The sequence below is a fragment of the Macaca mulatta genome, chromosome 7, assembly GCF_049350105.2.
Source record: "Macaca mulatta isolate MMU2019108-1 chromosome 7, T2T-MMU8v2.0, whole genome shotgun sequence".
Taxonomy (NCBI): Eukaryota; Metazoa; Chordata; class Mammalia; order Primates; family Cercopithecidae; genus Macaca; species Macaca mulatta.
This window is the reverse complement of record NC_133412.1, coordinates 41,393,345-41,411,012: the sequence shown is the minus strand read 5'-3', so window position 1 is coordinate 41,411,012 and position 17,668 is coordinate 41,393,345. Positions and strand designations below refer to the sequence as shown.

The 17,668-nt window shown below is 44.3% G+C and overlaps 1 long non-coding RNA gene across 1 annotated transcript; it reads left to right on the top strand.

Moving 5' to 3' along the window:
* Positions 1-475: 475 nt before the first annotated feature.
* LOC114679425 (uncharacterized) lies at positions 476-2,979 on the top strand. The gene is made up of 2 exons (XR_003731270.2): positions 476-2,028; positions 2,768-2,979. It is a non-coding gene; the product is annotated as an uncharacterized LOC114679425 (long non-coding RNA).
* The last annotated feature ends 14,689 nt before the right edge of the window (positions 2,980-17,668 follow it).

Sequence of the window (17,668 nt, the reverse complement as noted above, 5' to 3'; positions counted from 1 at the left end):
CCTCCTGGGTTCAAGCGATTCTCCTGCTTCAGCCTCCCAAGTAGCCGGGATGACAGCTGCGTGCCACCATGCCTGGCTTTTATTCAGTTTTTGAATGAGTAATACCACAGGTGGTTCAACATCAAAAAGCATTCAAAGGTATACAGTGAAGACTCCTTCCTGATTTAGTTCACATCCTTTTCCAGTAGGTTTCATGATTAATCACTCTGTACTTGTAGCTTCAGAGTTTTTTATGCCTGTAAAAGCCAATACAAACACATATGCCCTTTTTTTGCTTACATTTTAGCATATGTTTTGCTAGAGTGCAGTGGCACAATCATCAGGCTCAAGCAATCCCCCCATTTCAGCCTCCCAAGTAGCTGGTACTACAGGCGTGAGCCACCATGCCTGGCTAATTTTTAAATTTTTTGTAGAGGCAGGGTTTTGCTGTGTTGTCCAGACTCTTGAACTTCTGGCCTCAAGCAATCCTCCTGCCTCAGCCTCCCAAAGTGTTGGGATTACAGGTATGAGCCACCATGCGTGTCCAGTTTGTCCTTTTTTACTTTTTTAATTGCCATTAATATACTTTTATGGGATTTAAGTTGTCATTCCTTAGTTTTATGTATCCTGGATTTTTTTGGTCATAATTAGAAAGGTCTTTCCCTCTCCTAGGGGAATATTTTTCCTATCGTTCTCTTTAATACTTTTATGATTTTAATTTTAAACATTTCAATCTTTGATCCATTTGGAATTTACACTGGCATAAATACTATTTTCTGAGAATACTCAGTATAAATACTCAGTATAATTTACTAAATACTCAGTATAAATACTCAGTACAAACTACTGAGAATTTATACTGGTATAAATACTGAATCAACTCAGTTTTGTATCCAGATGACTAGTTATTGTCTTGATATCACTTATTGAATAGTTTTTCTTATCCATGACCACTATTTCCAAACCATACATTATGAATCATATGATCACAGCATTATTTTTTGTAAAGAAAATTGTGCAACTTAATGACTAACAATATGTAAAGCGTTAAATAATTGATACTACACTTATTTAATGGAATCTTGGTGTTTTCAAAGACTCTTTAATTACATGGGAGATTCTCCAGACAAAATTAAGACAGAAAGGCAAGATACAAAATAATATATGCCAAGTGATCCCAATTAAAAACAAGAGTACATTTATGTATAAAAATAGCTAGAAGAATATCAACATTTTTAGAGTATTTATTTCTGTCTTTTAAAAAGTTTATCTGCAAGGAATGTTTCCTTTTGATAAGTTGATAACCCCTAATAAGTATTATTTAAAACACCAAAAAAGACTCGTGTGGTAGGCCAGGGCACAGTGGCTCACGTCTGTAATCCCAGCACTTTGGGAGGGCAAGGCGGGAGGATCAATTAAGGCTAGGAGTTTGAGACCAGCCTGGGCAACATAGCAAGACCCTGTCTCTACAAAAATAAATTAAAAACAAACTTAGTTGCACATAGTGGCATGTGCCTGCCATCCTAGCTACTAGGGAAGCTAAGGCAGAGGATCACTTGAACTCAGGAGCGAGGCTGCAGTGTGCAGTGGTGCACTCCCACCTAGGTGATGGAGCAAGACCTTGTCTTTAAAACAAAACCAAAACACCTCTTGTGGTATATGTGTCTTTTATATTAAACCACTTTTTAAAATATTTTTTTAAGGTGGGAAATACAATGTATTTTCCCTCTTGGGAAAGTTTCCCTTGATTTTATCCAAACTCCTGGGGACTGGTGCTGCAGCCCACTGGTCACATTCTTGGCTATCTCGAATGTGTTTTCTATTTCATGTCTCCTCAGGTATCTCCTACAGCTACTTGTGTGGTGTTTGAATATTGGCCTTCCAACATTTCTTGTTGAATTATTTCAGGCTCACCTTGGTCATAATGAGTGGACCTGGCTTTACCCAGGGCTTCAGCCTTTGGCATTTCACATGAGGAATACCACTGAGCTGGGGGTCAAGAGGCCTGACTTTTAATCTTGGCTCTGCCCCAGACAAGTGTGAACTTGGGTAAGTCACTCTTGCTCTGGTGGGCCTCCTTCTGTCTTCTATAAAGTGAATGTGTTAGGTGATCTCTAAAGTTCCTTCTGATTTTGAATGTCTAACTGTAGAAGCCACAGTAAATCTTGGCTTTCTAGGGGTTCTAAGGATCCTTTAACATCATTAGCAACAAACGGGAGGTTCAAGCAATTCTTCTGCCTCAGCCTTCCGAGGAGCTGGGATTACAGGTGCCCGCCACTACGCCCAGCTAATTTTTTGTATTTTTAGTAGAGATGGGGTTTCACCACGTTGGCTAGCCTGGTCTCAAACTGCTGACCTTGTGATTCGCCTGCCTCGGCCTCCCAAAGTGCTGGAATTATAGGTGTGAGCCAATGCTACCGGCCTGCTTTTTGTTTTTTAAGGAGTGTCATAGTTCCTAGGTTTTTTCTGTTGTTCTGATTAAGCAAATTTAGCTAAACTGGGTCCTATCAACTGAGTTTCCTTGTAGCTGGATTCCTCAGGCTGTCCCAACTGTGGGATTTTTTTGTTTGTTTGTTTGGTTGGTTGGTTTTGGCTACATTAAGCTGAGTCTATTCAGATGAGACAGAATGTATAGTGAATATGTGTGCAAGATTGCCTTGCAGGGTGAAACTTACCAAGTTGCAAAGCCTTGTGAGACCTGCATTTCTCCCGCTGCAAAACGTGGCTAGCATCAGGGACAACGAGGGCTAATTTTGTGTTAATCTAAACCTACAACTTCATTTTACAGGAAAGAACACTGAGGGCCAGGAAATGTAGAGTGACCTGTCCATACTCACACAGCGTGGAGGAATCAGAGCCCATGGGGTCAGGACCTATGGGCTTAGGATATACCGGAAGAGGCCTGATTTCCAGTTGAGCATTTGCCAAAAATCAGCAGTGTGACTTGGGCAAGTCATTTTCTCTACTGATTAAAGTGAATTAACAGAACACAATGCAAAATTTTCTGGGTTCCTTATCTATTTTGTGGATTGAAAATAGGGTCTAGGTAGATTGACAGACATAGAATTTCCTGGTGAAATAAATGGGACTGAGCTGGACACAAAAATCAAGATATGATTTTACTCATTTGCCATTTTCATCATTTTCTGAAGGATATTTACAGCTTAATGTGTCTTCACGTTAGCAATGTTTGATGCTCTTGGCAATTATTTTCCTCTTAGCAAGATTTCGCAGAAGAATACATTACCCTTTACTAAGTACTGTTGTTGAACAGAAATGAAGCCAAAGAAACCTGCATGATCTCTAAGGACCTCAGCACTCACTAGTAGGTCTAAAAACTTAATGAGCATTAATGGGCATTAAATGCAATGCTTATTCTTTTTTTTTTCTGGAATGAACAGATCCCCATGGATATAAGCTTACCATCCTCAGAACAGCTTCTATTATAGATATTTTGTTTTATTAATTAACCTAGTTTTCTTTAATCATAGAAGTAATACAGAAATATAGCAAAACCAAAAAAGTTCAAAAAATATAAGATGAAAACCAGAAGTACCCCTTTTGGCCCAACCCAGTGATACTCACTACTGTGGTCTGAATGTTTATGTACCCTCCAAATTCATATGTTGAAATCCTAACCCCCAAAGTGATGGTATTAGGAGATGGGAATTTATTAGAATATTAGGAGAGCAGAGCACACCCCCTCTTCCCACCCCTTGCTTTCTTTTTTCTTTTTGAGACAGGGTCTCACTCTGCCTTCTAGGCCAGAGTGCAGCAGCACAATCATAGCTCACTGAAATCACACACTCCTGGGCTCAAGCAATCCTCCAGCCTCAGCCTCTCAAGTAGCCAGGACTATGGGTGCACACCACTATGCTCAGCTAATTTTAATTTTTTGGTAGAGAGGGTCTCGCTATGTTGCCCAGGCTGGTCTCAAACTTCTGCCTCAAGCAATCCTCCCACCTCAGCCTCCCAGAGCTCTGGGATTACAGACATGAGCCACTATGCCTGTCCCAGAGCCCTTTTAAAAGATTAGTGCCCTTATAAAAGAGGCCTGGGACAACTACATTGCCCCTACCATCATGTGAAGACACAATGAGAAGGCTCCATCTATGAGCTAGAGAGTTGGCCCTCACCAGACCAATTTGCCAGTGCCTTGAACTTGGACTTCCCAGCCTCCAGAACTATAAGAAATACATTTCTGTTGTTTTAAACTGCTTAGTTTATGGTATTTTGTTATAGCAGTCCAAATAGACTAAGATATCCCTAGAGACAACCACTTTCAAAAATTTTTAGTTTTGCTGTTTCTGCTAATTACTGTTAGTAAATTTTTTTTTTGATGCAGTCTTGCTGTGTCGCCCAGGCTGGAGTGCAGTGGTGTGATCTTGGCTCACTGCATCCTCTGCCCCCCGGATTCCAGCGATTCTCCTGCCTTATCCTCCTGGGTAGCTGGGATTACAGGTGCATGCCACCACTTCTGGCTAATTTTTGTATTTTTAGTAGAAATGGAGTTTTACCCATGTTGGCCAGGTTGGTCTTGAACTCCTGACCTCAGGTGATCCGCCTGCCTTCACCTCCCAAAGTGCTGGGATTACAGGTGTGAGCCACCATGCCCAGCCTACTGTAGTAAATTTTATGTTTTATTTTCCCCCAACCTTTTTTTTTTTAAATTTTTAGTAGCAATGAGGTCTCACTCTGTTGCCTGGGCTGATCTCAGACTCCTGGCGTCAAGTAATCCTCCTCCCTCAGTCTCCCAAAGTGCTAGGATTACAGACATGAGCCACCACACCTGGCCTTTTGTTTTGTTTAGAGAAAAAACATACACATTTTATTAACGTGTACATGGGGGTGATCACAGAGTGATCACCCCTATGTTCCCCAACTTTTGATTTAAAGAAATTTCAAACTGGCCGGGCATGGTGGCTCACGGCTGTAATCCCAGCACTTTGGGAGGCTGAGGAGGGTGGATCATGAGGTCAAGAGTTCAAGAACAACCTGGCCAAGATGGTGAAACCCTGTCTCTACTACAAATACAAAAATTAGCCAGGTGTGGTGGTGGGTGCCTGTAATCCCAGCTACTCGGGAGGCTGAGGCAGAGAATTGCTTGAACCTGGCAGGCAGAGGTTTCAGTGAGCCAAGATCGCATCATTGCACTCCAGCCTGGGCGACAGAGTGAGACTCTGTCTCAACAACCACCACCACCACAACAACAAAAATTCAAACTTACAGAGAAGTTGCAAAAATTTACCTAGATTCACTTATCAACTGTTAACAATTTGCCATATTTGGCTTTCTCTCACTGTACATATATATAAATTTTCTTTTTTGCTGAATAATTTGAGGAACAGATGTAGAGATAGAGCCATTTTTCCTCAAATATGCATGCTCCAGGAATTAAGGATATTTGGCTGGGAGTGGTGACTCATGCCTGTAATCCCAGCACTTTGGGAGGCCAAGGCAGGTGGATTGCTTGAGGCCAGGAGTTTGAGACCAGCCTGGCCAATATGGTGAAACCCCATCTCTACTAAAAATAAAAATATTAGCCAGGCATGGTGGCAGGTGCCTATAATCCCAGTCACTAGGAAGGCTGAGGCACGAGAATCACTTGAACCTGGGAGGTGGAGGTTGTAGTGAGCCAAGATCATGCCACTGTACTCCAGCCTGGGTGACAGAGTGAGACTCTTTCTCAAAAAAAAAAAAAAAAAAAAAAAAGAAGGACATTCTCCCCTATAACCACAATATACTTCTCCCACTGAGGAAAATGTTATCACTGACATGATTATCTAATAAAATGTCCATTTTCAGATTTCCATAATTGTTCAATGTCTCTTTCAACATTATTGAAATAATTTGTTTCAATCCAGGATCCAATCACTCATCACACATGACACTGAATTTGTTATGTCTCTTCAGCTATATTTTTCTTTCATGACACTGATATTTTTGAAGGGTACAGGTCAGTTGTTTTTTAGAATATCCCTCAATCTGGACTTGTCTGATTGTGTCCTCATGATTAGATTCAGAGTCTACATTTTTGACAGGAGAACTACAGCGATGATGTGATATCTCAGTGCTGCACACCAGTAGGCACATGGTGTCAGTTTGTCTTATTATAATTGATGCTAAGTTAGTTTGGTCATTTCCTTAAGGAGGTATCTGTCAGATTCCTCCCAGATTACTCACAAATGAGTAATTTGTGAGGTGATACCTAGAGACCAGATAAGTACCCTGTTCTCCAACAATCGTTCACTCTGTTGTGTTTTTTTTTTTTTTTTTTTGAGACAGAGTCTCACTCTGTCACCCAGACTGGAGTGCAATGGCGTGATCTTGGCTCACTGCAACCTCCGCCTCTTGGGTTCAAGCAATTCTCCTGCCTCAGCCTCCCAAGTAACTGGGATTACAGGCACCCGCCACCACGCCCAGCTAAATTTTTGTATTTTTAGTAGAGACAGGGTTTCACCTTGTTGACCAGGCTGGTCTCGAACTCCTGACCTCAGGTAATCCATCCACCTCGGCTTCACAAAGTGCTGGGATTACAGGCATGAGCCACCGTGCCTGGCCCCAGTGGTTTTATTATCCAGTGATGCTCCTTGCCTGAATCACTTACTACTATGTGCTGCTAAAGTGGTGATTTTAAAAATTCCATTACTTCTTCTATACTTATTGGTTGACATGTTTCTTGAAAATATCATTTTCCTTTCTTTCCCTCTCCTTTAAAAATTAATTTTTTAAAATTTTAGTATTTATTTTTATATATATTTTTTTGAGATGAAGTCTCACTCTGTCGCCCAGGCTGGAGTGCAGCGGCGAGATCTCAGCTCACTGCAAGCTCCGCCTCCCGGGTTCACGCCATTCTCCTGCCTCAGCCTCCCGAGTAGCTGGGACTGCAGGGGCCCGCCACCTCGACCGGCTAGTTTTTTGTATTTTTAGTAGAGATGGGGTTTCACCGTGTTAGCCAGGATGGTCTCGATCTCCTGACCTCGTGATCCACCCGTCTCGGCCTCCCAAAGTGCTGGGATTACAGGCTTGAGCCACCGCGCCCGGGCTTATTTTTATTTTTTGTAGAGACAGGGTCTTGCTCTGTCACCCAGGTTGGCATGCAGTGGTGTGATCATAGCTCACTGCAACCTTGAAATCCTGGGCTCAAGTGATCTTCCTGACTCAACCTCCCACATAGCTGAGACTACAAGCATGCACTATCATTCCCAACTAAGTTTTTCTGTTTTTTAGACACAGAGTCTTGCTATGTTGCCCAGGCTAGGCTCAAACTCCTGGCCTCAAGCAATTCTCCTGCCTTGGCCTCCCAAAGTGCTGGCATTACAGATGTAAACCTCTGCACTTGGCCAAACATTTTTATTTTAAAATAGATTGTAACACATAGATTCTTTTAAAATTATCTGATGTGTGGCCAGGCACGGTGGCTCATGCCTGTCATCCCAGCACTTTGGGAGGCCAAGGCAGGTGGATCACCTGAGGTCAGGAGTTCGAGACCAGCCTAGCCAACATGGTGAAACCCCGTCTCTACTAAAAATACAAAAATTAGCCAGGCATGGTGGCAGGCGCCTGTAATCCCAGCTACTTGTGAGGCTGAGGCAGGAGAATCTCTGGAACCTGGGAGACGGCGGTTGCAATGAGCCGAGATCTCGCCATTGCACTTCAGCCTGGGGGACAAGAGTGAGACTTCAACTCAAAAAAAAAATAAATAAATAAAATTATCTGATGTGTTCTAATCTGGTCCTGTCATTATTTCAATACTGAAATAATTCCCAATCTGGCCAGTGAGAGCCCTTTCAAGTTGGCTTCCTTGTCCTCTTGGCATGTTACTGTCATTTTTGAGCACTTTCTTACTTTGTGGCACAAGATGCTCTAGGTTACTTTGTACTCTTCCTGTTCTAGCCCTGGTATCAGCCATTTCCGTTAGGAATCTTCCATTATAATTTAGATTTATGTATCTATTTTTGAGAGGGAGTCTCACTGTGTCGCCCAGGCTGGAGTGCAGTGGCATGATCTCGGCTCACTGCGACCTCCACCTCCTGGGCTGAAGTGATCCTCTCACCTCAGCCTTCCAAGTAGCTGGGGCTACAGGCACGCCACCACACCTGGCTACCATTAATAACTTAAAATAACATAAGCTGGTGCAAATTCCCTTCCTTCTATTGCTTTTTTCCTTTCCACTTCCCAAATTTGCTATGCATTTTTTTCATTGTCATGATGAATAAGATGACATTTTGATGTGTGCCTATAAACTAGTCAATCCCTTGTGCTCATAGGCTGATTCTAAAACATTAAAAACCAATCAATGACTCATTTTATGATTTTATATATACAATATAATATTTTCTCTAGAACCAATTACACATTTGGTCTCAAATTTTTGTAGATATGCATCTCCTTCAGGGACTATTGAAGATGCACGTTTCTTAGCCCCAGAAGTTCTGAATCAATTTTAAGGGGCCCAGTGATTCTAGTACATTCTGAAGAGATGTTATTGGGTATACAAAGAAAGAAGGAAATGTAATTTCATGCTATTAAACTTTGGCAACTTGTCTAAGAGTCCTCCAAATGTCAGCCCCTGTTTTCTTTCTAGCTGTATTTTCTTGAGTCTTATTTGGCCCACACTGTTTCTTATATACCATATTACCCTCTTTCTTTGATTCTTCTTTTTTTCTGAATATACATTCCTTCTTTCTTGGATTCTTTAAACTTTTTTTTTTTACACTTTCTAGAGTAACTTTTTCATATCTGTTTGGTATGTTAAAATTTCTGAGCCATTTTACAAAAATGGCTTCATTTTGCTGTCATACTTAGAAGACGGTTTGGCTTGACTAAAGTCCATTGTTGTTCTGATATGTATTCTTGAGGCAAGATGCCTTTCCCTCTTTTTCATTTTTATTTTTATTTGTTTTCACTAGAGATGAGGTCTTACTATGTTGCCAAGGCTGGTTTTGAACTCCTGGGATCAAGCGACTTTTCCCTCTTAATTCTTGTTTTTTTCTACATTCTTGGAGTTCTGAAACTTCAACATGATGTGCCTTGGTATAAGCATTGTTTAACCCTTTTTAACCATACTTGGCAATTGGTGGGGTCCTTTAATCTGAAGATTTTTATCTTTTTTTTTTTTTTTTTTAGCTAAAGACAATTTACTCTTGGTATATTTTTTGCTGTTTCTTTCTTTCAATTTTCTCTCTTCTCTCCTAGTATTCATTTTAAACAAATACTAGACTTCCTAGATATATTCTCCTTGCTTGAAAAATTTTGTCAGTATATTTCATGTTTTTGTTATGTTCGGGTAGACTTCTTTTCTTTATTTTTTTATGTTTTAAAATTAATTATTTAATTATTTTGAGACATGGTCTTGCTCTATTGCCCAGGCTGGAGTGCAGTAGCGCAGTCATGCCTCACTGCAGTCTTGACCTTCCAGGCTCAAACAATCCTCCTGCCTCAACTTCCTGAGTAGCTGGGACTACAGGCATATGCCACCATGCCCAACTAATTAGTTTTTTAAATCTTTACTAAAGACAGGGTCTCACTATGTTTCCTAGGCTGGTCTTGCACTCTTAGGCTCAAGCAATGCTCCCACCTTAGATTCCCAAAGTGCTGGGATTACAGGCATGAGCCATTGCACCTGGCTTGAGACTTCTTTATTTTCCAGTTTACAAACTGCGTAAGTGGGTTGGGAGTGGATTGGGCATGTTAGACTAGTTTTCTTGTCGGGGACTGGGTGGGAAGCACACAGGTTGGGGACAAACTGCCAAAAAATAGAGCTTTACTCTGAGTAAGGTGCCCTGTGGTGTATCTCCCTTCTAGATGGAGCTGTCTTTGTCTTTTTCCCCCTCTGTCCCTCATAGAGGGCCGGAGTTACCTCTGTTCTGCTTTTCCCTGTGGCTCTTATGGCCGCCCTATTTGTTCCCCTAGTCAAGTTGTTCTTCCCTTCATGGAGTTATTCTCATTCAGCTTTTCCCCAAATCCAAAGCTGTATCCTCTAGCCACTGTTAGGTGGAAACAAGGGAGAGGAGCCTACTGACCCTGCTGTGCCTAGTATGGCAATTCGTGCATTATCCTGATGGTCAGCACCCAGTCCTGGTCTTCTGCTCTTCCTAATGTTTAATGTAGAATTTGGAGCTTCAGCGTATTCTGTCATTGGGGCTCTAAGTCAGACTGCCTGGGTTTAAATCCCGTCTCTGTTACGTGTTAACTACCTGAGTCTCACTAGATATCATCTGTAAAGTGGGGATTACAATAATACAGTGTTTTGTGTACAGTAAATGCTCAATTATTATTAGTGACTACGAAGATTATTAACTCTGATATCTTTTTTTTTTGAGATGGAGTCTTGCTCTTTTGCCTAGGCTGGAGTGCAGTGGCGCAATTTTGGCTCACTGCAACCTCCGCCTCCCAGGTTCAAGTGATTCTCCTGCCTCAGCCTCCGGAGTAGCTGGGATTACAGGCACGCACCTCCATGCCTGGATAAATTTTTTTGTATTTTTAGTAGAGACTGGGTTTCGCCATGTTGGCCAGGCTGGTCTCGAACTCCTGACCCCAGGTGATCTGCCTGCCTCGACCTCCCAAGGGGCTGGGATTATAGGTGTGAGCCACTGCGCCTGGCTCAACTCTGATATCTTGAGTTGTGATTTTTATTTTCTTTTAAAAAAATCAATCTGATCCTACCCATTTTTTATCTTTTATTTTTTTATCCAAGTAACATATTTATATTGTTTTAAAGAGCAAAAACTTTATAAGTCTTATAACTAAGAACCATTATCCCCTGCCCATCTTGTTCCACACTTGAGCCCCAAGACCACCAGTTTCAATGCTGAAAACTCTTTTATTTCCAAGAAACATTATAATACTGCTTCATGACTTTTCAATTTCATGTATCTATTGACTTCCTATTATGAAAGACGAGGACTTAATTGTTTTTTTTTTTTTTTTGAGACAGACTCTCACTCTGTCGCCCAAGCTGGGGTGCAGTGGTGTGATCTCAGCTCACTGCATCCTTTGCCTCCTGGGTTCAAACAATTCTTCTGCCTCAGCCTTCCGAGTGGCTGGGACTACAGGCACACCATGCCCAGCTAATTTTTGTATTTTTAGTAGAGATGGGGTTTCACTCTCTTGGCCAGGCTGGTCTCGAACTCTTGACCTCGTGATCCACGTGCCTCGGCCTCCCAAAGTGCTGGGATGACAGGCGTGAGCCACCGTGCCCAGCCACTTAATTCTTATACTTTTCCTCAACCCCATCCTTCTCTCTATTGAGACAAGACAAAAATCTATTGTTCACATTATGATGACATGTAAACATTATTCACCACTCAAAGCTGAGCCATAGTGTAAAATGATGACATTTCCTTATACACCTTTTTGTTTTTTTCTAGAAATAATAATCACTTTGTTATTTATTCATTTAATTTTTCTATGTACTTATAATAAATTCATCCCCAAATTTCCTCTCAAAGAGCGCCACTCAGTAGGTGAAAACAGATTACCTGATGTATGAGGTTCACTTTTTTCTTGGAGACATTGCCCCTGGAGCCTGCTGTGCCCCTGGGCTGTCAGGTCTGATTGCTCTCTAGCCCTGCTGTATGCCAGGCTTCCCTTCCCCAGGAGCCTGGGAATTCTCTCCACCTTTCTCCTGTGTTGGAAGCTCTATGATGAGGTGGATTACTCTGGGTGTGAAAGAAGATGTATGGTTCCTGGCCCTTCAGCATTGAGTACATTCTTGTGTCTCCCAGTATCATTAAGGTTCTTGCCAACTCAGCACAAAAGATGTGCTGGAGGGCGAGAGGGACACAGCATCAATGAGGCTGGAGCAGCAGGAACCAAAGGGGCTCGAGGCTGGAACAATCATCTGTCCAGGAGGCCTCGACTGCTGCTGACCCCACTGTGAACATCTTGGCATTACTTATTTGGGATTCAAAAGTGCTGGGCAGAAGTATCTGACTGGCCATGCCTAAGTCTCACGGACATGAGGAAGGAAGATTTCCTTCCTTCAATTTTTTTTTTTTTAGAGACAGGGTGTTACTGCTCCGTCACCCAGGCTGGAGTGCAGTGAAGCAATCTTAGCTCACTGCAGCCTCGATCTCCCAGGTTTAAGCGATCCCACTGCCTCAGCATGCCACCAGGCCTGGATAATTTTTGTATTTTCTTTTATAGAGATGAGGTTTTGCTGTGTTGCCCAGTCTGGTCTTGACATCCTACATGCAAGCAATCTGCCTGTCTTGACCTCCCAAAGTGCCACCATGCCTGGCCTTCCTTCCACTTTGGTGGTGAGGGATGGTGCATTATATCTACTTACACAGCCACCATAGTTGTTTCCTCCCAGATAGGAAGCGGGGATTGGAAATTGGGCAGCAAAACTAAATGTAAATATCCACCATACTCTTTGATTGAATATGTTTCCCCATCTATATAACTTAAAACAATTCATATTGGTCTCAAAAATGCATTCAGCTTGAGGATTAAGTGAGATGATTAGAAAACAGCACAGTGCCTTGGCTCATGATAAATTCTCTACAAATTTTGATTTGATCTGGGTGGAAGGATGAAAATATTTTCTGTAGTTGGAGTGATGGAAACTAAGGCTGAGAGCCCAAAAAATTCTCATGAAAGAGAAGGGCTGAGGGAGCCTGGAGTCCTTTATCTTGAAGAGCAGATCTGGAGGGGGCAGAACAGGGCCTAGTCCTGTTTGGGGCAGAGGCCACTGTAGATGGTTGAACTTGGCCTCCTGTGTCTTCGTTTTCCTGGATGCAGCTGTTCATAACTGGGTCAGGACCTGGGCTCAGCTGAGATGGAGTCACCATGCAGGTCAGGGAGGGCAGAGCAGGGCCCCAGGGCTCAGGCGCAGGTGTGGAAGGAGTCGTTGTCCTACCCATCCTTCCTGCATGGATCCACCAAAGGCTCCAGAGGACTCCAACTACATCCCTGGCACAGTGGGGAGGGCGAGAGGGGTCACTCAGGGGACACATTAGCAAACACAGAAAGGTGAAATCTTATCTTCAGCTCAGCAGATATGGCTGTGAACTCTTAACTAATGAGATCTAGGAAGAGGTCCTTTCCTCTGAGGAGTCTCCCTGTCCCCCGCCCACCTTCCAGGCACTCAGGGTCCACCCCTCCCATGTCTGGGCTCCCTCTGGGATCTGCCCAGCCCCTGATCTGGTCTCAGAGCACAGAATTCCAGGCATTTTGTTCCCAGGGTATTTCCTCTGCTTGGCTCTGAGCTCCTGCAGGGCAGAGCCAGTGTCTCATTTCTCTCAGGGCCCAGCCCAGAGTCTGGCCCAAAGGGCACCGAGAAAGGTTTGAAGAATGAATGAAGTTGGAATTGAGCTGAACCTTGGATAGATAAAGGAGAAAGGAAGAAAGCATTTCAGAGACAGAGGCAGGAACAACATGGCTGGAAAGATAGGGCACACGTGACCGACTTGTCTTGAGGGACAGAAGGATCTGGTTTGGGAGGGAGGTTGACATTTGTGCCAGTTCTCTCTCTCTCTGTCTCTCTCTCTCTCAAACCTTTCTTATGGTGCTAAGCCAGTGCTCTCTCAAACATCTGCCACAGTGTTTGTGAGTCTGGTCCTCACATGAGCCCTGAGAAAAAGATGTAATTATTCCCATTTTATTGATGAGATAACGGAGGCTCAGAAAGTGGATGAGCAGGAATACAAATAGGCCTGTCTGATTTCTGAGCCTAAAGAAGTAGGTGGTTGGACTTTGTAGCCCTAAAGGTGGGCATAGTTTGAGGGGTCCTGGCCACACAATATGTCACCAGCCTCTGTCCCGAATAGAAGGCAATGGCATATGCATGGGTCATGAACCCATAGTGTGGCCCTGTGCTGGCTTAGGTGGAAATAGGGGCGGTAAATGACAAGTGGTTTCATACCCGCAGCCCTTTACCTGCACAGCTGCTGACACCCCATGTGCCCTGCCTCCCTTGCCCCACTATGGACTTTTCTGGTCCTCCGGGTGATCCCTACTCTTCTTTCAAGCTTGACTCAAGCCTCCCTTTTCTCTGGAGGCTCCTTCTGGAGTAGATCTGACCTTTCATGGCATTGGGTCTTTATTTGCCCCTGCTCGAGCACGTAACCCCAGGAGGTCCTATTGAATGTTTGCAGAGTGAATGAGTGTGTACACATGTCCAGGAAATCCCCATCCCCCAGATTCTCTAGAGAGAGAGGCAAGGCCTCCCATCCCCTACCTCCTTCCTCTCTTCTCTCCTCCCCTTCCCTGCCCCATCCCTGTGGTGCTGAGTCCAGCAAGGCTGGAGGCTGAAGCAGCTGCCTCTGGCTGCAAGAACCAGTGGGCCCAGGGGTAGGGGGGAAGCAGGAAGGGTTGCCAAGCCAAGCCTGCTCCACACCTCCCATCTAGGAGGGCAGATGGCACAGGGCAGAGTGGGCATGGCTGGGAAGGGCTGAGAAGCCAGGCCACCAGGTCAGTTTGGGAGGAAGAAGCTTCCTGCCGGCCTTCCACCCAGTAGGCAAGCCCGCTGGGGAGGAATCACCTGTGCACTCCCTTGGCGGAGAGCCTGAGAGTCAGGGCTGGACCCGTTGTCAAGAAGACTGCATTTCAGACGGCATTTGGCAATTCTCTGGGCCCGGCTAGGGGTGGGATGGGACGCAGAGATGAATAAGATCCATTTCCTCCCCAGGGGAGCTTACTGCCAGACATTTAGGGAGTAATAATAACAGTTAACAATCATTGAGCACTTTACCAAGTGCCAGACACTGATCTAATTGAAAAGTAACTGCACGCTCACAACAGCCCAAGAGATAAATGCTACTATAAGCTCCATTTGACCTGTGGGGATAATGAGGCACAGAGAGATCAAGTAGCCTGCCCCAGACCACATGGTACGTAAGCTACATACTGGGATGCCTGAGTGTGGACCCAGGCAGTCTGGCGTCAGAGTCTCTGCATTTAGCCCTCACACTACACATGCTGTAAGCCAGCCCAGGTGCCATCTGCCATGGCCAACACATGCAGCATCTTAATTCCCACTTTGCCCCCTTGTCAGGAGGTTTTTAGGCTCTGTAAACGTGCCAGTCACCAAAGTATGCTTTAGGATATCACCATGACTAGTGCCCTTTGCTGCCTACCATGGTTACATCTTTATCTATGGGCTTGTATTCTCATTCCTGGGAAGCACAGTTCCTGTGACTCTACCATCTCACAGTCCCTTGGAATGTCTTGTACAAAGCAGGTACTCAGATGCGTTTGCCATTGAGGGGTTGAGAATTTCCCCAGGTCTCTGTGACATGAACAGACTGGATCTGGGTCTCAACCTGTGCACTGGGAATCATGTGGGGAGTTTAACAAAAACTAATATCCAGAACCCATCCTCAGAGGTTCTGATGTAATTGATGTAGGGTACAGTCTGAGCATGGGGGATTTTAAACACCCCATGTTATTCACAGTTACTCTGATGTACTGCCTGGGCTGAAAAGTCCCATATTAACACTGTTTTAGAAACCTTGGAAGTTTCAGTTGAGGGAAGGCAGCAGAGGGAACAGCTTTGGAGACCAGTAGGCAAGATTCACGTCACAGCTCAGTCACTTATAAATTGGATAAGTTTGGGTCAATCAACTTTCCCAAGCCTCAGTTACATCATCTGTAAAAGAGGATAATGACATCCCCCTAGAAGGGAAGCGCTTGAAGTAAGATTATTGAGCATCTACTAAGTGCCAGGTGCTTGGGTGCTCTTAGGGCACAATAGAAAACAAGACAGCTGTGGCTCCTTATCTTGTGATATTTACCTTCCTTAATTCAGTTTAAGAAACCTTTACTGGGTTTGGGATATCAAGCACTGTATGGGTTCAAAGATGGACAAGAAATTGTACTTGCCCTTGAGAAAAAGAGAAGTAGACACTAATTGAAATAGAGGAAGGAAGATGACAAGAGGGTTACCAACCAAGAGTGGTGGGGTTCAAATGAGAGAGGTATTTAGAGGGCAGACCAGGGAAGTTTCTGTGGAAGACATGATACTTTAGAAGGCCCTTAGAGGATAGATAAGATTCTGTAGAACGGGATGAGTGGTAGTGGAAATAAACAAAAGCATGGAGGCAGGAACAGCCAATAATCCAACCTGGCAAAAGAGCTGGATGTGCAAGCAGAGGAGGGAAGAGAAGGTGCATACATGGCAGGAAAATCAGGGTTGGAGCCTTAAATGCTAGGGTGAGGCATTTACACTCGATTTGGTCAGCCGTGGGAACCATGCAGGAACTGGAGCTGGGTTGGATAATTCTTAGTTCTTAATACCTGGACTGCCTCTGGCTTCATTCTGGAGTTTGTGTCTTCATTGCCACTGTCCTTGGGGCCTCCCTTTTGCTGCTGATGTCCACCTTGGTCCTATGTTCAGTGCCCTGTCGCTGTCCTCAGGTAAGGGTCTGATGAACTCCCCCAACCTCAAGCATAAGATGCATCTCCAGATGGTACCTTCCTAGGTAATTGCATTTTGACAGGTACAGTGGAAGGGGCACCAGACAGAATCTGGAGGAGGCCTCGTTCTAATCCTAGCTCTGTCTCTCATCAGCTGTGTGATGTTGGGCAAGTCACTTCCCTTCTCCCAGCCTCAGTTTCCTCATTTGAAAAGTGGCCAGGCTGGATGGGTCAATTGACAATGACCCTCCCAGCTGCAATGGACTCTGACTAACTTTGTCAATTGCTAAATCCAAGAATGTTTCTTTTGACTCATGCAAGGGGCTGCTGCTGCTGAAAATGAGGTATTAAGCATGAGGCTCAAGGGAAAGAGATGAAGAGGCCACGTGTAGGTGATCAGCAGGGTCAGCTGAGCCCGGGCTTGGCTTCATCACAGCCCAGGTGGGTATGGGAATGGAGATGCCTCCAGATGATTTCAGCCCCCAGCTATTCAGGTGTTCCCAGTTGAAATCCCAGACACTGCACAGCAGAAATAAGCCATACACACTGTGCTGTCTGAACTTCTGTCCCTCAGAATGCATGAACATAATGAAATTGTTCTCCTGTGCCACCAAGGCTGGTAATGGTTTGTCAACCGTGACAGATAAATGGAAATGGAGGAAGAGGTGTTTAGGGATAGTTTGGTGGGGGACTCCCCATGTTGGTGAAACTTCACCAGTGGGTGTCCTTCCCCTAGGTCCATCGACATCAGAAGCCACCTCTGGTCTTGGATATTACTCTATATATCATGGTGCTCTTAGGAGAGGAGGCTCGCTGACTGCACTGTTCTGGATTATTGTGAAGTTTGTAAACAAGGAACTCTTTCTCAAGGATGTCCTGGACGCGGAGGCACTGCTCAGCTGGAGGGCGGGGTCCATCTGTATTTGTCCCAATGTCCAAAAGGCTGAAGGTGTGTGTGTGCTCACACTGGTAGAGGTCCTCTAGGTGCATCTTACACACTCCATCTCATCTCAACCCCACCATAGCTTCATTAGGAGCTACCGGAAGGAGCGTTTCTCCCACTTTACTGATGAAGAAAGAGCCATGCCCAAGAACATACATACGGAGTGGCAGGGCAGGGCTTTGAACCTGGTGGTAGGACTGAATCTAAGGCCCTTTTGAGGAGCCCCGTGGGTGACTTAGGGATGGAAATTCCAGGGGTTGGGGGGGTCCTCATTTGCTTCCTCTAAACAGCCTCTTGTTTTGAAATAAGACTAATAAACTTGGCTTAAGTTCTATTTTCCCTTCCTTCCTCCCTTCACCCACTCCACTCTCATTCCTTTTTTTC